Source organism: Lathamus discolor, chromosome 9 (assembly GCF_037157495.1).
Source record: "Lathamus discolor isolate bLatDis1 chromosome 9, bLatDis1.hap1, whole genome shotgun sequence".
NCBI lineage: Eukaryota > Metazoa > Chordata > Aves > Psittaciformes > Psittacidae > Lathamus > Lathamus discolor.
In genome coordinates this window covers 2,082,988-2,104,553 of record NC_088892.1, presented here as the reverse complement: position 1 = coordinate 2,104,553, position 21,566 = coordinate 2,082,988, and the positions used below count along the sequence as shown (strand labels likewise).

Below are 21,566 nucleotides of genomic sequence, written 5' to 3'. Positions count from 1 at the left end.
CAAACTGCCCAGCAGCGGAAGCGCTGGTGCAGTGAGATGCTCTGAATAATTAATAATGAAGGAATCTCTCCAAATCACTGACAATCTCCAGCAGAATTGCTGCCTGAATTCATCAAACAAACCAGGGGGCCAGGGGAGTTTGCTCAGCTCTAGTCCTCTTATGGAGCCAGAATCGAAACCGGTTTAGAGAAGCTTCCCTTTTTCAAGTAGTGGTGTGATGACACCCATCATTCCCATGCTCTTAGTTTCACTTCTGTCAGCCTGAGCCAGTGCAGATGTAGCTGTCCAAACCCTAGCTCCGGATCAGCCCTGATGTTTGTCTTGGTTCCTGTTTGCTGACTTCTTAATCTGTCCAATGCTACTCGCTGAGCTCAGCAAATGCTTTTATTCCTATTCTGGGTCTTCGGCTTGCTCTAACGATGAACCTTCTTTCCACTCTTCAGCACCCCATCCCCTGTGCTCAAGCCAGCTTTTATTTAGGAGACATCCCTGAAAGCAGATGCCAAGTGGGCCTGGGACTGGGAGGAGCTGTTGTGCTCTCCAGCATCAAGGAGCTCTCTGAGACACAGGCTATCAACATGACAGAGCCAGTCAATGCAGCTGCCACACAAGTACACAGGTTCCCCCTTTGAAAAGCCTCGGGGGAATTGGGAAAAGATTTTAAAAAGAAAAGAGCATGCTTACAGAAATAATTCTCTGACTTTTCCATCTCCTCTCAGTCCCCACATCTCCAAGCAGCCCTGCACTGCACTGCAAGCAAACAGCCTGGCATTTCTCATCCCAAAGTAGAAACAGTTCAGAGTCAAAGCATCACCAGAAATGAGTCTGACAACATGTGTCCAGCTCACCTCCTCTACTGCTCAGCTACAGAACTTCTGCTGCAGTTGCCTGCTTATGCTGGCAGATGTAAGCTCCAACGCACACATGAGGAGCACTGGACATATCTCAGTGTTGTGAGTTGGAGTGAAGGTGGCAGGGAGCTGCCCCAAGGCTTTACCCTTGGTTCCCAGCACAGATTGCTCTGCTCACACTGATTTCCCACCAGTAAATGCAAAAAGCCCAGCCAGCCCTCAGCGACCATACCCTGAGAAAGCAACAGCTTTGCTGGGCACAATTGTCTGCACTTGGCCCAGCCTACTCCAAGTCACCCCCAAGCCCACCCTGGGGCCATCTGGGATCTCATCCCAGTTCCGGGATCTGGCCACCAAGCCCATGTCTCCAGACAGCATGAACAACCCTGGTTCCAGCAATTGCGTTTGCTGCCAATGCCCAGAGCCCTCCACCAGAGCCCAGCTCTGCTGGCTCCAGCTCCAAAAGACTGCTGAGAAGACAGTGTCCTGCCACCCTGCCCAAGGGTATGAGCACACAGGGACCCCCTCCTTGCAGTAACCACACTGAGCACTGGTGTGCACAACCAGCACCCTGAGAATGCACAGCCTCACCCCCAGGACCTGGTCCAGTTTCCCAGACACATACAAACCCCCCTCCTGTCCACAGAGCGAGTCTCCCACCCACTGCACTCACCATATGCTTGGGGACATTTACCTGCATCTCCTGAAGGTGCCGCCAGCACCTGTAGGCACTGGGTGCCCTTTTGCCAGTGCAGGCTCTTGTGAGAGATACTGACTGCTCACCACAGGCTGGCACAAGCCCCTCATCCCCTAGAGCTGAGATACCCCATATCAGGAAGCAGCTTATTGTGATTTACAACTCAGGACAGCATGGAAAGCCAAAGGATGGCTATGCTGGAGCAAACGGCTCTTTTGAAGGGTCTGTAACAAGCCACCCAGAGTGCTGAGTGCCCTCAGCTGTGTGAGGCTAATGGAACACTGCAGCCCAGCAGCCAGAGCTGCTTCACTGGCCAGCCGCTCTTCTGACACCTTGCAAATGTCTTGTTCCCAGGCATCTGTGAGAGCCCCAGAGAGCTGCAGGACGTGGGTTTGTGGGGCTCCCCTCTGCGCCCCAAGGAGAGCCATCACCTCGATGAAGAGCCCGAGGTTCAGCACTGCTGTGTCAGAGGGACAGAGCTTGCAGGGAGGGGGCACAGCCCGGGAGGTGTGGAGCCGTGCCTGACTTCCAGTAGAGCAGGTCCATGGGAATAGTGGGGTGGTTTGTGGCAGCCCTGTCCTGGCTGCGGCTGGGAGCACAGCCCCGGCCTGCCCGGCTTCCCACATCTCCCAATGTATCCGAGAGCACTCACTGCTGGGAAGAGCCCCCAAAGCCACCAGAAGGGTGAGGGCAGCATCTACCCCCACTGCCTGCAGGATGCTGCAGCCCCATACTGCAGCCAGGAGGAGCCTCCAGAAGGGTCCATGGACCGCCTCAGCAATTAACTCCTTGCTTGTGACACAGCCTGTGCGGTCACACGGAGCAAAGGGCAGATGAGGGGAAACAGAACAAGAAGTTCTTGGGTTTATTTTTTCCCCCAAAACTTTGCCCATTCCGGGCATATGGCCAGAAAGTAATAAAAATCTGTTCTGTTTAGAAACAGCTCAGAAACATATAAATAACGGCAGCTCAGTGTGGGGAGAGCTCCAAATAAAGTGAGTTGTAAGTTCTTGAGTTTATTAACATCTGAAGGGGATAACGGGAGTTTTATAATGTCTAATTGAATTAAATACAGCACGCTCCAATTTGGGGATATAAAATCTGCCGTCATGGGCTATAATTAAATACCTTCCTGGTGCTGCTGGTGCTTTTTCTCAGCAAGCTAAAAAATACAACAAGGTGGATGTTTAATTGATGTAATAAATGGCTTTGTGCTTGTTGCTGAAGGGACTGGGCTGGTAACAGTATGGAAGGAGCTGTGAACACAGCACCCACTGTGTCTCTGCATGGCCCCCCTGTCCCAGCAGCAGTGGGGGGACAAGGACAGTGTTGGAGCTGACACAGGGGGTCCCCAACACCTCCTGCCTAGTGCCCACTGCTGAGTGAGGCCCCGAGATGCCCTCAGCTCTGGTGTGGGCTCCAGCCACACCAGGGCCACACTTGCTCCAGCTTTTCTGCTGCTAACTGAGAGCCCAGCTCGGTTTTAAGCTCACTGGGGAAAGTCTCATTAGTGCTCAGCAAGTGTGCTGAGCCCATGGAAGCCCTCATAGGCATGTGGGAAGGCAGCATTGGCACAGGGAACACGTAAGAGCATTTCAAGGAAGAAGGAGGAAGGGGAAGATAATGCTGACCAGAATGAAGGATCCCAGCCACATGTGTCCAAGGAGAGCTCCCATTGCATGGTCAAACATGGAGAAGGGCATGTTGTTCTGGAAAGCAGCATGGCATCCAGCCAAGCAGGATGCTTGCTGCGGAGAAAGGATGCGGGAGGAGGAGGTTTCCCACCCGGAGAGGAAACCCTGCAGGGAGGGGTTTGCCTGCACCAGACATACCAGGGGAACCTGGAACAGCAGGAGAGCTTGGCTTCCTCCTGCTCCCCTTGGTCTGCTTGCTGCTGTCATCCATGGGAAGCAGCAGAAGTGATGGGATCACTACTGGTGGCAGGTTTTAGCCTGAGTCCCTCAGTGTGAAAAGCTTCATGCCTCTGCAGGAGGAGCAGAAGCCATCACAGAGCAGCTGCTTGCTGCAGGTTTAATCCACGTGGACCCCTAAACAGCATCTGGGGCTGGCCAGCTTGTTGCAGGGAATGAGGAGGGGTGACTATGGCTTTGCCCAGGCTGAAGCATGAGAAAACCTGGCCCAGGTTATCTTTGCAGAGCCCATTCCCACGTGGAGAAGCGGGAGACGGATGAGCTCACACTGAGCCAGCTTTGATCACAGCAGGCAAGCTGCAGAGCTGCAACAGCCGAGATGAAAGGGAAAAGCAGAGGAGAAGAAAAGAAAAACACTGTTATCTGCTGCGGGCAGCAGTGTGACACGCTCCAGATGGCACAGGCAAAAGTGGTCGCGCTCAGCAGCAAAAGCAAGGCTCTGAAGCGCTCTGAAGGCAAGCTTCGCGCTCTGAAGGCAAAAGCAGCTTCTAGTTTGCCAGAGGCAGACGTCTCCTGGACAAGAAGGGAGGCCGAATGCCCTGGGTGGCATTTTCATTAGCTCTCAGCTCCTGCAGCAGATTTCAGGCTGCTGAAACCACAGCATCGAGGAACAGTGATCCGCAAGAAACCCGGTGGGAGCAGCAAATGCATGGCTCTGAACACACAGCACATGGCCAGGCTCACACAGTGCCATGGGCGAACATAGCAAGCAGCACCCAGGTTATCATCTCTGGAAGCTGACAGAGATCCTGAACCTGGTGAGGATTAGTGACACTGGGAAGCGAAGCAGCAGAGGGAGACAGAGGGAATCCAGTAAAGCAGGAATGGAGCTGGTTTGGCTCCTGTGTGAAGCAGCCACAGTGACCTGCGCAGACCAGCCATGGAGGGCCTCGGGAGGGACGATGATTTCTCCAGGTTGGCATATCCCTTCCCAGCTTGTTTCTGAAAGCAGGGCTCAGAGACCCCCCACAGGCTCGGCCTCTGCTGCAGGGGCCTTGCAGAACCCACATGAGGCACAGGCCTCAGATGGGAGCAGGTCGGTTGAGGCAGCAGATGAGAATTGCCTAGCACCCAATAGCTTGGTGCTGGGGCAGTGAGAAGCAGCAGAAGGGACAAGCAAAGGGTGCTGGGCCTCCTTCCACCTCAAATGATGCTGCCTCAAAGCCTGCGCATCTGCTGGGCTTAAGAAATACGAAGAGTTGCGAGGTGTGCCTTTTCCATGCAGTCTCAAAGGCAGCCTGAATGGAAAGATCAAACCTCTCCCAGTGCCAGCGACACCAGAAAGGAGCAGACACGTCACAATTAGACAGATTTTCTCCTTTGCCCAGGTTTTTTATTTAAATCCAAATTCTTTGGAAATAAACACGCATCAAAGAATCCTGACTTAGTCCCGGTGCTGTCTATCCATGCTGCCTCTGTTTCCCTGTCAGCTGGTACCCAGCATGTCTGGATGGTCAGATGCAGAGCATCTACCTGACCAAGATGACCAAGTGTCAGAATGTGCTGCTCCATGAGGAAAACTGGGAGCAGCCAGAGATGGAGCAGCCCCTCTCTGGGGGAGGACCCAGGAAACGGCTTTCCCACATGGAGCCCGCTGGGAATGCTGCCCCATCTCAGAACTGCTTCTCCACATGCTCCTGGTTTAGCAGGAGTACTTGATAGCGGAAAGGTGGCAGGAGGGTCTGAAAGCCAAACCCCTGCTGTGCTGCCAGGTCTTGGCAGCGCTCCCCCTGCTCCCACGGGAAGAGCCACTCCTGGGTTCCCACGGAAAGGGCAGCTACTTTGCAACGAAATACCAAACCTCCGCGTTGAGCAAACACAAACATCTGGGTTTCTTTCGCTGGTTGTTTCTGGTTTCACTTCTGCTGACGCCTTGGAAACAAACATTCCCATCATGTTTGTTTCCCTTTCCGAGGGAGACCCGCTTACACACCTGAACCGCTCCTGCAGCACAAAGCAGCGGCTGCCCCGCCTGGCCCAGAGGCTGCGGCTGCTCGGGGCCAAGCTCCGTCCCTCCAGCCCTGGAGCCCTGCTTGGGCGGACGCAGCCCCTGCCCCTTTTCAGCTTCCAACCCACGTTGGTTTTTCCGGTGCTGGCTCGGTGCCGAGCAAGACTGGGCCAATAAAAGTATCCCCATCCCTCCCACTGCAGCGGTCTGCCCAAACCTTCCCACCTTCTCCGTGCCGGTGGCTTTAAGAGAGCATTGAGGTGCTTGGAGAGAGCAGCAGGAGAGTGGGGCTGTCTATGCTCCCTATGCTTCTGCTGCTGCCAGCACCCCACAACAGCCAGAGCCCCAAGCTGGCAGCCCTGTGGTGCAGTGGGTGCTCCTGCTTGTTCTCTGGGTGCAGCTTTCTGGGTCTGTGCCTCTGCATCTGAGCCCTTGGTCCTGCCAAGGACACCCCGGCCCATGGTGTGAGCTGCGCAGCTCTGCATCCCTAAATGAAAGGTCTCAGAGACCTTTGTGGGAGGAGGAGGCATTGCTGGGAGGTAGAGGTGCTCTTTTCACATGCCAGCCCCTTCACAGACGTGGCAGGACCTTTCTCCCTGTGCTCAGGTTGCGTGGGACGCCTGCTCTTTCCTCTTGGGCATGGTTTCTTGGAGCAGGGAGCTGCCCCATGTGCAGCTGTTTGGAGGGGGGGGGGGGGGGTGGTTCTAGCCACTCCTGCAGTCCTTGAGCATGGGTACTTGCTTCCTCAGCTGAGTTGAGCCCCTCAGGGGACTCTGCACATGGTGTTGCAGTGAGGAAAGACAATTAGGGAGGTCCTGACAGCATGGGTACAAGCAATGGAAAATACACTGAGGGATGCAGAATGGAAGTGATGATGTGGTAGAGCTGCAGCCAGACCCTGTCGTATCCATCTTGCTACATGCTTCCTGTGCTTGTGCAGACCAGAGTGGCTCTCACCCATGCTGTAAACCTGATCTGATGCTGCCAATGATTAAAGCTCTGGTAGTCTGAAACCACCCCAGGTGCCTGAGCATTTGGGTAGCATCAAGTAGGGAGACCAGCTTGAAGCATCCCCTGGAACATCCCCACAGCACAATGATCTCCAGCTCATGGGCAAACTCTATCAGTCAGGAAAGGTCTAATCTCTTCGGTGCATGATTTTACGGAGTGCTAACTTCTGAACCATTTGTCAAACCCGTGCAAGAGTTGAGTCAAACCCCCTCAGAAAGCAGCTGTATGGGAAGAGATGAGCTACCTGTGAGCCAGACCTCCCAGTGTGACAAGAAATGCAAACAGACCATCCAGGCTCAGTGCTGGGCTCGAGGCGACGCTGCCAATGAGGTGAGCCCCGAGGTCCCCTCCAGTCCCAACCACCCAGGAGCTACTGTGTCAGATCCAAAGCAGGGCACGTGCTCTATGCAAATGCCTTTCCCTTTTTATGCCTGCTCTTCAGTGGCAGCATTTCAAGATTGGTTTTAAACCTCAGAGGAGTCAATATAATCCCATCACTTATGGAGCAACTGCTGTTACTTGAAGAAGTGTAAGGATGTCATTTATTTCCTTCTCAGAGCCTGTTGGTCTCTGGAAATGCCGTGTGTGACACGGCATCGGGAGGTAAAGGGATCCCAGAGGCCAAGCACTCGCAGAACGGGAGGCTCAGAAACTTTAAATAATTTCTGAGGGAGGAGGATTCCTGTTGAGGGCTGCACAGTGCAGGGAAGCAGAATGCTTGAAAGAACCCAAGAAACACATTGCACACGGGCCTTGCTGCTGCACACTGGCAAGAGCAACAGCGACACTGAGACCAAACCAGGAGTCCATTGGACAATGATCCACCAGAAACCTTCCCTGAGGCCCTGGGCAGGGACAGGGGCTGAGGGACAGCGGGAATGTCCATGGTGGGATCACATGGCCAGGCCCTCTACAGGGCAGCATGGCAAAAGCCGTGAGGTGACCGTGGCCACCGCATCTGTCTGTGGATCCTGGGTGGATGCAACCAGATCTGGTCCATGGAGTACATCCTTCAGGGCAGGGGCTGTGGGTGATTCTAGGCAGGATTCCTCCTTTGGGAGCTCAGATAGAGCTAACTCGAGGGAATATAAGATGCTCACTCAAGTCCAGCACTTTTGCTGTTCTAAAGTAATCCCTCTCAAACAGGGGCTGGAGGGGGGAAAGGAACACAGCCATCGAGCACCCACAGACAGCCCCTCCTGACCCGCCGAGAATGACTTCAGATGTGATAATCATAATCAAGAGACCATGTAACAAAGGCTCAGCATCCCATCCCTGCAAACACTGCTGTTCTGCAGACACCATCCTGGGCACTTGCCTTTCTCAGTGTCTAGCAGCAGGAGGAAAATGTGGGCTGTGACCACGCTGAAGCAGCTGCTTTTAACTTGTGATGGTTTTTTTCCTGAAGCTGCTTTAATCCTGGCTGTTCCTGTGAACCACTTCTGGGAGGAACGGGAGAGCAGCTCTGCCCAGAGCCCTTCCAGGGAACCAAGACCTTTTCTGAAACTAGTCTGACTGCATCTGGGCAGATGAATGGGAGGTAACTAATCCTTCCCTCTGGAGAAACGAGACCTTTGGACTGGCTGTCCAGTGTGGATGCAAGTTTCTGAGCCCATAAGCCCAGCACTATAATACCTAAAGCTAAACACAGGTGGAAGCTTCAGAGCCTGGGATTTTTCCATCACAAATTGTCCAGGACTTCAAAGCCTTTGTGGGCTCTCTCCTGTTCTTTCTCAGAGCTGCAACAGTCACTGCACTGAGCCAGGTCCCCTCCTGCACTCGCTCCGCAGTTTGTGCTGCTGGTCAGCCAAGCTCACCTCCAGCCTCGCATCAGAGCTGCCCCTTGGCCTTGGCCTCACCCAGGCTTTTGCTGTGCTGTGGTGAAATGAGCTGGAGCTTCTGCTGGGAAGGTCCCAGGTTGAAATGACAGCCTGGATAAAACTGATTTCTGTGCCATAAACAAGTCATCAGCACTGCTTGGGAGCAGCCCTACACCCCAGGATGCTGATGTGGCAAGGATGCTGGTGTGGCAGGAATGGTGCTCCAGCAGGGATGCTGGTCTGACAGGGATGCTGCTCTGGCAGTGATGCTGGTTCTGAGCTCCCTGGAGATCAGAAAAAGGTGCAGGATGGTTCCTGTGTGTGGCTCTGGGAGCTGTTCCCATGTAACAGACCTTAAAATGACACCTCTATGCAGCTCTTTGCCCCAGGCTCTGGGACATCGTGGCAGGGGCTGCCCTGGCTGTACCATGGCTGGCAAACCAGGGTGCTGGAGGTTGTGGAAAGGCAGCAGGAAGGACACTTGGTCCAAACTGATCTGCTTTAGGGTTGGATGCAGCCAAAGGCTGCTGTGCCTTCAAGAAGCATGGGGGACAGACATACCATCTCAATGAATAGACAAGGCAAACCAGGCTGCCTTCAGGGGAAAGCCCAGACTGCAGCAACGATGGGGCTGATGTGGAAATTTGACTAGGATTAGAGACACTGCAGATGTCAAGTAGAAGATGACAGCAGGACACTTTAGCTACTCCGCGTGGATCTGACTGCTGTCCTGTCAGGCTGGAGAGGGTGAGGCAGAGGTAATGTTCTTGGACACAAATGGTGATCCCTGAACAAACTTGTCTAAAACCCTCAGGGGAGGAGGCTGCTCTGGACTTGGTGCAGAGTGCTGCACAGGGCCTGGGTCAGGATGCATCAGGGGTGAGCCGCTCTGTAACAGGAACCACCATACAATTAGGTGTAACGCTGCAGAGGGATGGTGCAGGCCAAAGAAATCCAGTGCACATGTGCTCAGTTTTAGGAAGGGAAAATAAAAATCAGACAAGTTGTCGAAAGGAAGGAAGGAAGGAAGGAAGGAAGGAAGGAAGGAAGGAAGGAAGGAAGGAAGGAAGGAAGGAAGAAAGAGAAAGAGAGAGAGAAAGAGAGAGAAAAAGAAAGAAAGAAAGAAAGAAAGAAAGAAAGAGAAAGAAAGAAAGAAAGAAAGAAAGAAAGAAAGAAAGAAAGAAAGAAAGAAAGAAAGAAAGAAAGAAAGAAAGAAAGAAAGAAAGAAAGAAAGAAAGAAAGAAAGAAAGAAAGAAAGAAAGAAAGAAAGAAAAAGAAAGAAAGAAAGAAAGAAAGAAAGAAAGAAAGAAAGAAGGAAAGAAGGAAGGAAGGAAAGAAAGAAAGAAGGAAAGAAAGAAAGAAAGAAAGAAAGAAAGAAAGAAAGAAAGAAAGAAAGAAAGAAAGAAAGAAAGAAGAAAGAAAGAAAGAAAGAAAGAAAGAAAGAAAGAAAGAAAGAGAGAAAGAAAGAAAGAAAGAAAGAAAGAAAAGAAAGGAAGGAAGGAAAGGAAGGAAGAAAGGAAGGAAGGAAAGGAAGGAAGGAAGGAAGAAAGAAAGAAAGAAAGAAAGAAAAGAAAGGAAGGAAGGAAAGGAAGGAAGGAAGGAAGGAAGGAAGGAAGGAAGGAAGGAAGGAAGGAAGGAAGGAAGGAAGGAAGGAAGGAAGGAAAGAAGGAAGGAAGGAAGGAGAGGAAATCCCTCAAAAACAAGAGTGTTGAAACTGGTGGGACCATCTTGATAACAGAGGGGCAGCCTGGGGATGCTGAGGCCACAGCAGAGAAGGTCAGGGACTGCTTTGTGTTGGTCTTTACTGTCAGAGGTGCTGGGGACACACGTGGGTTTCTGCAGCAGATGGATCAGAGGAGGGAAATGAAGCTGGAATAACTGTGGGGCATATTAGGCCATATGCCCTGGCTGGCATCCTTACACATACCCCAGGAAACACGACCAAAGTCATGTCTGCCTGATGCTGAACTCAGAGCTGGTGGCTACAGGTCAGGAATAACTTTGGAGGCATCTCTGCCACCTCTAATATGAACATTCAGCAGCAGCCAGTGGTGTTGGGGTCTCAGTGGGAGGCTGACAGATGTCTCCCTTGGCCCCCATGGCCTGCACTGACAGTGTTCTTCATGAGGACACCGAGCAGCAGCAGCCTGATCCCCACAGCATCACAGCTTGCCTGATGCCAGAGAAAAAAAAGGCTATTTCATGCAGTAATTACAAGTCATAAAAAGAGCTGTGCTGACAGATACACAGCACTCCAGGAACCGCCTCTAGCAGCCTGGCCCCACTGGTGCTGATCACGTACAATCCCAGCCATAAGCAGAGGTAAGACTCTCCCACACCCATCCCTGCTACAACTCTGACTGCTGGAGGTGGGCACTCAGGGAGCCCCTTCGTCCATCCCTCTGTCTGTCCATGCATCCATCCATGCACCTGTACATCCATGCATCCATGCATGCACACATGCATCCATCCATCCATCCATGCAGGGCAGCTGGTCTGTCCCCCGCAGTTCCAGCATGTGTCCCAGCTCTGGAGTTCTCGACCCGCACTTGTGCTGGTGCCGATCCCTCAGCAGCTCCTGGTGTTGGGCAGGATGGGTACCTGCACCACAGCCACTCTCGTGTTAATTCTGCTCTCAGCACATCAGCAGCAGGTTTTGAGTGAATGCCAGATTCATGTGGGGTGGCTTTACTGAAAGGGGGATGGACTCCCCTGGGCCTGAAGCCCTGCTGATACAAGAACATCCTCTTGATGTCCTCATTCAAGAGATGCAGAAGGCCAGATCTGATGACTTAAGGTCAGCTCAGAGAATGCTTTTGGACTGCAAGCTCCTGTTCCTGCCATATGCTCTTCCTGCATCCTACTCCATTAACCAATGCGCACACAAGGCCCTAATGCACATGCTGCCAGCCCCAGGTTCTCTCCTGCCATCCTGTAGCTCCTTGTTCTCATGGTCCCAGTGCTCCAGGATGTGGGGACATGGGGTCCCCAAGGACTGGGTGCTGTTGGCCCCAGCTCTGCCTCCCACTGTCTGCCTTCCCCTGTGCTTATGCCTACGCCAGTCTCACTGCTTGCTCCCTTCTGCATTTGCATGTCATGCATATTCATGAACAATGTGTCTAGTTAAATATTCATGTACACAGTCATTGAACTTGCAATTAATGTGAAACTTGCAGCACTTCTGATATCCCCCCAACCCCAAGAGGAGCTGCAAGCATCTCCAGCTGCTGCGGGATGCTGGGCCTGGAGCTGCAGCCCAGGGAGATCAGTTCCAGCACCAACGTGCCCTTCTTCTGCCCCACTTTTCCCATCTCCATGCTGCACTGCAAGAGGGAGCATGATGAGATTCTGAGCTACCTTTCTCGGGCGGGGGGGCCACAACTCATGACAGGAGCGCATCGGTAAGGCAGAACCAACCCCAGCGCTGCACAGTGCACAAGCTCTGCCCCAACAGGGACTGATCTTACAGCAAAGCTGCCCCCATCTGCCACCATCCCCATAGGGTATGGCACAGGGACCCACACAACAGCAAGGCTCCCATGTGAATATAACACTTAGAGCTGCCCCCCTTTTATTATCAGTGGCGAACAAAAGCTGTGGGTCATATTACTTGAATCTGTTTGCTCTGACCAAGATGTGGTCTGAGGCAGGGGCTGCGCTGGGTATCCCAGAGAGTAAATGTGTTAAACCCATCAAGAGTGGTTGCCAAACCTCTCTGGTAGCTCCCCCAGTTTGGGGACTGGGCAGCAATGGAGATGTTGAGGGCTGCTACAGCTGCCCCAGGGGCTGGAGGGTTTTCAAGGCAATAAAGTTCTTTCCTTCCTGTCACTGGCTTAAACCCCCCCCGGGGAGCTGGTAGGTTTTATAATAGCAGTGTCCAGACCAGAGGCCTTCTTGGCGTTGTGGGGACAGAGGCTGCCGAGCACTGATGGGCGCAGTCACAGCAGCACAGGGGATGGGCTGCCAGCATCTTGGTGGAGCCTGCAGCCCCCTGGCATGGGCAGGCTGTGAGGCAGCAAGGCTCCTGCTCCAGCACCTTCTGAAAACCCGGATGGGGGCCCTGGGGCTACATCTGTGGGTGGAAAAGCAGAGCTGGGGCACATGTCCTGGATCACCACGCAGCAGCAGCACAAACCCTCTGTGCACCCAGGCTGTGAGCAGCTTCATCCGGCAGCCAGACAGGCACCAAGCATTCGGAATGGTCTTTGCCCGCTGCATCCATTTGTCAATGTGGCTGCTGAGTGCACTGCTGAGGCGCTGTGCTGCTGAGCTTGGCTTGAAGACATGATTGCAAATAAATGTGCTCTGAGAGGAGGGTGAGGGGCAGGAGTTTCTTTCCTCCTTATAGCATCTGGCTCCAAGTGCAGTATCTGCTGCCCTGATCTGCTCCACGACTCCTCCTTGCGTTGCTGAGGTGCTGCTATTGGCAGCTCAGAATATCCTCCTGGGTGAACACACGGCACTGTTTGCCAGCGCATTCTCACTCCCTCCTTGCAGGCTCTGTCAATGTTGACCAAGGGTCGGTGGATGCAAGGTAACTCCTCTGTAAATGCCAATGAGGCATCAAGAGGAGATGGCACAAATACCAGAGGTGATGCTGCTCCTAGAGGCTGGGCAGAGCAGCCTGAGCCATGAGCATGGCACAGCACTGCTGTGGTGTGGGGCAGGATGGCAGCACCTGGCTCCCACCTCCCTGCGCAGCTTCACCCCTTGGCACACTACTGCTGTGGCGAGGAATTGCAGCAGTGTCACAGGCATGGTGATGTTAACATCCCAGTGTGATCCTCCATCTCTCCCAATACTCTGGGTCTGGGAAGACATTTAAGAGTAGCTTTTGCATGGATTTGGTGTAACATTTAAGTGCTCGGGGCCTCTGCAAATGGCATGGCTCCAGCACAGCCCCATGACGAGGACATCACCAGTCCCACCCTCCCTCTTACCCAGCGACAGGGGAGAAGGTAGGATGGCCCATGGCCACAGCAAACCCAGATCAGTGAAGGTGGGGACTCGGGTGCCTGCATCCCACTCCTGAGGCCTGTGCTGCCCAGAGGACCCCTTACTCCCTCAGCCCAGGCTTGCTCAGTGCCTGGTGCTTCCTGAGGGATATGGGCATTAACCTGTCCCTTGCCCAAACTGGCCCCAGCAGCAACCAGTGCATTATGGAGTGGTGCATCTCATCTATTGGTGTTCTGCAGTACAAGCTGGTCCTCTGTGGCCTCTGTGTCAGCTCCTTGGCCCTCCCACCTACCTGGCACTCTGGGACAGTGCATGATCCCCACTGAACGGGTCTGTTCGCTGCCGGCCAGCCCCCAGAGTGGCTGAGTCCACTTCTCTGGATGGACAGTTCTGGCCTGGGCAAGGTTTTCTCAGAGCTGGGGCATGCTCAGTTTGCAGCATGCTGCTCCTGTGGGTGTTTAGACCTTCTCGGGCTCACTTCAGCTTATAAATAAATACTCATTATCAATTTTATTCCTCCTCTGGTGCCATGGTGCACGGGATATATCACTGCTGCTCTCTGATAAAGGCTCCAGGAGCCAATCTTTAGCCTTGCCTGAGATTTATGCCTCTTTAAAAACAAAGATCCTGACAAAGAGACAGATTTCCTGGCATAGAGAAACTCTGTTTAATTAGCAAGATGATTCATGTTTTCAACCACAGTTTAATACCAGGCCCTTCACCGCCAGCAGTAAAGCAGGAGAATGTAGGTCTGCCAGGCCCTGGAAAACAAGCTTGTGGTGGAGGCACCAGGAGTATCCACAGGGAAATGGGCTGTGCAGGGGGAGCACATCCCATGCTCTGGCTCCCAGCATCCCTGGGCAAGGGGGTCCCTGTACCAGGGACCACTGCTGGCACTGGCACCCCCACCCACTGGCTCAGCTGGTTCTGGGAGTGGGTGGGGGCTGGATGGACTGGGACTAGCATTACCCACACCCCCGGCACGCGGAGGCCAGGGTAGGCTGTTCTGAGCATCCCCAGGCTGAAGGGATGCTGCTGGAAAAGCTCCACCAAGCTTCCACAGCTGTGGGGTCTCTGCAGCGGAGCCAGGTGTCTCATGGAGGCCAACACCGGGAAACAGCAAATATTTGGCCCTAATCCTGCTCCAAAGTGGGGGACAAAGGTCCTTGTAAGGGGGAAAACCCATGATGAGGCAGTGTCACACCTGAGGAACAGGGACACCCCTGCGGAGCAGGCCCCGTCCTGGCACACGGTGCTTGGAGCTGGGTTCAGCCACTGCGCAACCCAGCGAGGGCAGAACCCAGCCCAGCACCTTCCTCCCTGCAGGGGTGAGGACGAGCCTGGCTTGTTCCATGAGCCACCAGCCTGGCTCAAAGTTACCAGCTGCGTTCAGGGGCCGTGGCTGTCTTCTAGAGAATAGCTGGCTGCTGCCATGCTCCCCGAGCAGCCCAGGCAGCAGTTGGAAATACAACAGCCGTGGCAAAGGCCCATAAACATTAATGAGCTGTCACTTTAAATTAAGCATCTCAAATTGGTGTTTCATGGAGATTTAATTAGAACCTTAAAGTTACACTGTGAGCACTGGCTGGAGCTGAGCCGCAGAGGTCAGGTGTAGGCACGGGGCTGGGACTTGGGATCCTGGCTCTGCCTTGGTTGTACACTGGCAGTTAAAGGGCAAAACACACTGCAATGAAGAAGGGCAGCCCTCGCCCCTGTGAGACGTCATGCGTTGTCCCCCTTCTCATGCTCTACCATCAGGTCCCCTCCAGCCTGGCCTCGGCAAGGCTCCACAATAGCATCCCAGTCTCCAGCAGGCTAATGTTCCCAGCACACTGCTCAGGCTTGATGCCAGTGGAGAGGAAGATCTGGAGAAGGAAAAGGTTATTTCCATCCCTGAAGAGCCCTGAGGTTGCTTAGCAGTGTATCCAAGCAACACCCCTTCCTGATTATAAAGTTGCCTTATGCCCTTCTCCACCATTCCTGCCTCCAGATCCCCTGCTGAAGTCGGGACAAGATACTGGGAACACACAGCAGCAGGAACACACTGCAGAAACATCTTCATTCCCAGCCAGGCATGCTTCTCCACGGGTATCCCCCATCAAACACTCATAGATGTGCCAAGGTGCCATCTAGCACCTCCACCAGCCCCTGGCTCAGCTTGCCTCTGCTGGCGACAGCAGTGCGAGGCCCAGACAGAACCCAGGATGGCCACAGCCTTGGAGCAGCCTGGGGATGAAGACCATCACACCATGGAGAGGGCCATCCACCCGAGACACAGTCCTGTTCCATGTTGTCCTGGAGAAGCCTCTGAGGGCAGCATGTGTCCGATGACTGCACAGCCCGGCCCAGCTGTGGTTTTCCCTTTTCTTTGGTGTCACATCCTGATGTGAGGTCCCTCCCTGCTCACACTGAAGCCCCATGAGATGTCAAGTGAAACCTAGGCTGACTATTTTTACCCTGTGGAGCTATTTTTACCCCATGGGGCAAATGGACCAGACAGGGTGTCCTCCCTGGTTGTGTTGAGCACCACCAGCTCCCAAGGCAATGCCCAAGGAAAGTGGCTCCTCAGGATGAGAAAGGGCCTCTGCCACCTTCCCAAGGCTGGCAGCGCCCTGTGGTGCACCCCTTGGCCAAGCACCTTGCATTACTCTGGCAGCCTGGCACACAGCAGCACAGAGGGGAGGGAACTTGAACGGGTTGACCAGTAGCTGTAGTGATGAGTTGCTAACACCAAAACCACCCCTTCAAGGCCTCCCAGTTCCCCAGTTCCAAGGGGCTCCCCTGCCACCTCGAAGGATGAAGTCCCATGTTGAGTGAAGAGATTTGGGCAGGGAAAAGGCCCCCTTGCAGCCTGCCTGGGGACTCCAGTCAGTCACAAGGCTTTCCTGTATCACACAAACCTTAAGATGCCACTTTGAATATCTCTCCCAGGAGAACGCCAGTGGTGGAGTCTTGCTGTTCCTTGACATGTTGCTTTCTGGAGAAGAAAGAGGAGGTTGCATTGGGGTAATGATGCTCTGACAGGATTGCATCCTGCCTTGATTCCCACTCTACACTCCAGCTGCTCCATGCTCCCAAGGCGCTGTCCAACCCAGCCTGGCTGCATGGCTGGGAAGGTGTGCACCAGCCCTGCTGGGGGCCTTGCCCTGCTCCCACCTCCCTGCACTGCATCACCAGCAGCTCTGCTCACAGAGTCCACACACAAAGGACAGGCCTCAGGGAGCTGTTAGGTGTGCGCCTCTCACCATTGCGTAACGTCTAGTTCCCCTTAATTACATTAAACTTGTAACAAACTCTCATTTTATCTATCTCAGAAGCTATTTATGCTGCTTATTCCTTTGCTCAGCCCCACTTTCCAATGAGCCATTCCCAGCTGTTCCAGCAGCGGCCCCTCCACAGCACAGCTGGTTGCTGCCCAGTTTGTTTTGCACTGGAAAAGTTACCCCACCACCACCACTGCGGTGACAATAGCGCCAGAGCCCCACCACCTCAGCAGCGCTTGGGGCCAGGTTGCACCGTGCCTGTTCTCTCCCCTCGTGCACCACATGTGTGCTGTGGATGGTGATGCTCTCCCCAGCGTTCTCTAATCCCCTCAGACATGCATTCGGTTCATGAGAGCCTGTTAATTTGTGTCTGAGGCTTAGAGACATCTCCAGAGAAACGCTGCCAAAGCGCCTACCTGACCCCACAAGGGAGCCAAAATCGTGGTGGGAATATGATGCTCTGCAAAGCTGAGCATCAGCTCCCATGGCTCAGACAGCTCCTTCCTCCTGGATTTCCCCTGTTCTCTCCTCGCTCCCCTCCTCGTGTGCCCCGCCATGAAGCTAATCCCCAGGATCATCTCTGGGATGTTTCACTGGATGCAAGGATGTTTGCAGACTTCACCCACTCAGGCTAAAGCCCTTTGGGCTTTGCCTCCTCTGGAACTGACACAGCAGCATCCTCTGGAATCATTCTCAGAAAAGCCCAGCGGTCATTTGGGCAGGCCAAGACCTGCTTTTCTCTTGCAAACCTCCAGAGGGGTATGAAATGCCTGGGGACAGGCCCAAGTGTTCACCCGTACAAAGGCACACTTCTGTGCAAGGTGCATCCTTACGAGATGACATTTGCTAGGGAATCTCCCAAAATATGTTGAGTTTTAAGGGCTGTTCTTCTCACTCTGTTTATACAAGTGGCCACCACAGGGACTGCAGCCAGTGCGCTTCCATTAAGTCTTCAATAATTAACATCAAAGGCTCAGGGGCAGAACGGGAGCAGCATTTACCGTGCAGTGCCTTTACCAGTCGGGCTTGTGCAGTTCGGTGCTGAGCCCCCGCTGCGGGGGAGGGCTGCTTCTGGCTCAGCGCTGGCGACTTGCTGCCATCCAGTGGCTGCTCCAGGCGGGGATGGTAACTGGTCCTGGCCTGATCCTTGGCGCTCCGGCTGGAAAAGCACAAGTAGGCATGTGTAGGCTTGTGTAAGTATGCTCACACACGCGTGCCAGCGTGTGCACGCACACGGGAGTCCGCAAGTCTGCGTGTGTCTGCCCACGTGCATGCGTCCAGCCATGGGAGAGCCAGCCCTGGGAGATCCATCCCGGGGAGATGCAGCCATGGGAGATCCATCCTGGGGAGATCCAACCATAGGAGATCCAGCCCTGGGAGGCACTGCTGCTGCACCACTCCCAAGCACATGGTGCTGCTGGTGCTGGGAAACCCGTGCTCACCCTGGGGGCCTCGTGTCACGGGTGGCAGAGCTGAACTGTGTTTAACAAAAGCCCTTTCTGTTTGGCAGCTGCAGGCACACAGGAAGTGGAAGAGGAAGGTCCTGCCCAGCACAGGAGTGCTCCACAGTGCTCCGCTCCAAGCAGCTCCCCCGGTCTTTCCTGGAAGCTGGTGATGGGCTGGGTGCACCCTCATCACCCCGGGGAATTCAGGTGGGCAGCCAGGGCCACTTGTCCCTGTTTGATCCTCACAACAGGCTCAGCTCATCAGAGGTGCCCAAAGTTTGGGCAGCCTCCAGCTCCATCCTCCGACCATGGGAAATCTTGGCAAGAGTGAGACTTTGCATCGATTTTGGCACTGCACGGACAACACTGAGCATGACTGGATCAGCTTCCACACCCAGTTGAACATAATGCAACTTCATTCATACTAATACAGCCCTAATTTCCATGGTCACTCAAGTGAGGGTCTGAGGCAGGGATTTGCTGTGCAGCAGCTCCCAAGCAGCCCATTGCCAGCATTAATTAAAGGTGGGATTGGAAATTACAACCATGGCTGTGCTGCTGCTGCCCTTTGGATAACTTCTAATGTCTCCCATAAATTAACGAGGGTAGGGAAGAAATGGTCTCACAAGTGGAGGGGCTTCCCAGGGAAGTGAATTGCTTTGCAGGGATCATTGGGTTTAATATCTTGAATTGCTGTGTCACTCTTCCAACCCCAGCAACTGGACACAGGAGAGACCAGCAAGGAACAGGGGCAGTCACCAGCCATAGGACAAGGGAGGTGGAGGATTCCTCAGGGATCAGCCCATCTGGAGCAGACACCGGGCCCTGGCTGGTCCAGCTTGCCAGGAGCACAGGCCAGGTGGTGGCTGGCGGGGGGAGGCTCCTCTGGCTGCCAGGGATGGCAGTGGGAGCTGGATCCAGAGTCTCGAGCTTCCAGATGCTGGGACTTGCTGCCCTTGTAAAGGAAGGGGGGCTTTCAGCTGACACATGGTATATAACAGAGAGACTTCAGCCCTCTCCCACCTTTCAACAACATGGTGCATTGAACTATGAAATCTGGATGGGCTCTGTGGCCCTGGCTCATCCTCCACCAGCAGACACAAGGAAAATCAACAGCAATGACGGGGTGTCGTGTAGGGTGTCACAAAGCTGCTTCTCAGTGTGCACAAACCTCTTTCTACTTGGGCCTTTCTATCTAGGCAAGGGCTTTCCCTCTGGAAGGGCTTGTAAGATGGAGTCACAGCCAGAAGCATTGCTCATAACTCAAAATTCTCAAAACTGGAATTTATTGCCATTGGAAGCAGCTAACAAGTCCCAGGGGGAAAACATAAATATCTTGGTGAATATTTGTACATTCTTTCAAATGCCACCAAAAAAAAAAAGACATTCCTGGTACTTGCCATGACTGCCAAATCCAACTGGAGAACAGGGATGCCCCACAGAGAGGGCAAGATGAGCAGCAGCAGCGCTCTGCCAGGCTCAGCAGCAACCCCACGCCCCTGGGTGGCCACCATTATCCCATGAACCCCCAGTGCAACACCGAAAGTCCTACTGCCCCTTTGCTGGGCACCTCACAGAGCTGGAGGGAAGTTTAACAATGCCAGTGAGTGCTGATGCCAGCAGGTGCTGATGCCAATGGGTGCTCAACCCAGCAGATGCAGCACAAAGTTGCTGTGCTACAGCTTTAACCCCTCCACTTTGAGATTTCATTCCCAGGCTTGCACCAGCACCATGGGAAACCCGGTTTGACTGTAACCCCTTCCAAAATAGCTGGAAAGTCTTGCATGGAATAGCCCAGCCCAGCTGGAAGAGCCCTGGCACTGCCAGTGTCAAGCAAGGGTCGCTCCTAGCTGTGATGCCAACCATGCCCATAGCTGGTCTGTGGTGGCACAGTGGCTGCTGGTGGTGCTGGGTGTTGTCAGCACTCTGTGGGTGCTGGGAACTGGGGGGTCCTGGGAGCAGATGGAACAGCCCCATGAGCAAAATCCCCCCAAAGCTCCAGTGTGGAAGGCATGGGGAAAGCAGCAAGGACAGATTGTGCCTGGAGCCCTTCCTGGCACTGATCCAAGCTGCAACAGGATTCTGTCTGCAAGGAGAGGGGCTTTGGACAAGGGCCTGTAGGGACAGGCCAAGGGGAATGGCTTTAACCTGCCAGAGGGGAGACTGAGATGAGCTCTTAGGCAGAAGCTCTTCCCTGTGAGGGTGCTGAGGTGCAGGCAGCTGTGGCTGCCCCATCCCTGGCAGTGCTCAAGGCCAGGTGGGACACAGGGGCTTGAAGCAAGCTGATCCAGTGGAAGGGGTCCCTGCCCATGACAGGGGGTTGGAATTGGATGAGCTTTAAAGTCCCTTTCAACCCAAATTGTTCCAGGATTCCATGAGAAGGGGTGGCTCTGGAGACACCCTGAGATCATGACAGGGTTCAATATCCTTTCCCAGACGCCCCAGCCCTGCACTAGGAATATGGGCTGTGGATCCTGGATAGACCCTGCGGCTCACAGCTCCCTGACAGACGGCATGTGGCTCCCTGCAGAGAGAGGAGAGAGCTCTGTGCCCACGGCTGGCACGGAGCTGGCTGAGCCCACGTCCCTCCACATCCCTGGGCATTTCCCCCTGTGCTCTCCTTCCCAGCCCACTACCCCTCCAGCCTGGGGGGCAGCAGGAGAAGCAGGGGCAGGGTGGGGATCCCTGCACTGGGCCTGGAGCAGAGCACCCCACATTCCAGCCAGGAAAAGGGAATGCCTTTCAGAGCTGAGAGGGCAACGTCTCATGAATTGCACCAGACTGAGCCGTGCTCTGCTCCCCAGCTCTGCACCAGCCCTGCTCAAGTCCTCACCTGGCCACAACTGGAGCTGGCAGAGCCTCTGCCTATGTCGGGGTAAGGACACCTCGCTCAGGGCACAGAGCAGGCGAGCGCCCTTGAGGAACGAGCTGCAGGCAGAAACCGGCGTGTCCCAGCCCTGAGAACAGCAGGACCCAAAAAGGCCAGAGCTAAACATAGGAAACCTACTTTTAAGCCGTCGCTGCCGGCAGTGGGGCTGGGTGCCAGCTCCAGGCGACGGCCTCATCCCAACACGTGCCTCCAGGATCTGGGGCTTAGGGCAGCCCGTCGTGGCTCGCACGTTTGAACGTGCATATTTACGCGTTTGCACGGCTGCACGCACGAATATGGCAGCCCGTGACATGTGATGTGGAGAGAGGAGCTGACGGCTGGTGTGGGGCAGCCCCGTCCCATGGCCTTGTGGACCGGCTACCCGGACACAGGCAACCCAGGAGCCGCGGCCCCGGGCACGGCGGGGGCACCGGGAAGGGGTGCGGAGCGGCGGGAGGGGACCAGTACCTAGCGACGTGTCCTTCCCACCGCGGCCATGGGATGGCAGCAGCCTCCCGCGGCTCCCGCCGGCACCCGCCCCACATCCCGTCCCACAGGGCTCGCCGTGGGGCACGGCCCAGGCGGGACCCTTGGCCCAGCTGCCGGGGACGGGTTCCAGCCTGGGGAGGGGGAGGAAGAAACCCCAGCGCCCTCCTGTTCCGCTTGGCCTGGCAGCAGTGGGATAGCGAGCTCCACCCCCCCAGCAGCATCAGAAGGGTCACCCAGGAACCCCCCATCAGCAGCATCAGAGGGGTCACCCAGAGACTTTCCCTCC

The 21,566-nt window shown here is 54.6% G+C and overlaps 1 protein-coding gene and 1 long non-coding RNA gene across 2 annotated transcripts in view; both read right to left on the bottom strand.

Moving 5' to 3' along the window:
* Positions 1-21,566, bottom strand: part of MID2 (midline 2) — a 153,794-nt gene that overhangs the window by 79,549 nt on the left and 52,679 nt on the right. The window lies entirely within an intron of this gene.
* LOC136019593 (uncharacterized) lies at positions 14,798-17,630 on the bottom strand. Its single transcript, XR_010614968.1, has 3 exons — positions 17,479-17,630; positions 16,115-16,191; positions 14,798-15,079 (listed from the first exon to the last, which is right to left on the bottom strand). It is a non-coding gene; the product is annotated as an uncharacterized LOC136019593 (long non-coding RNA).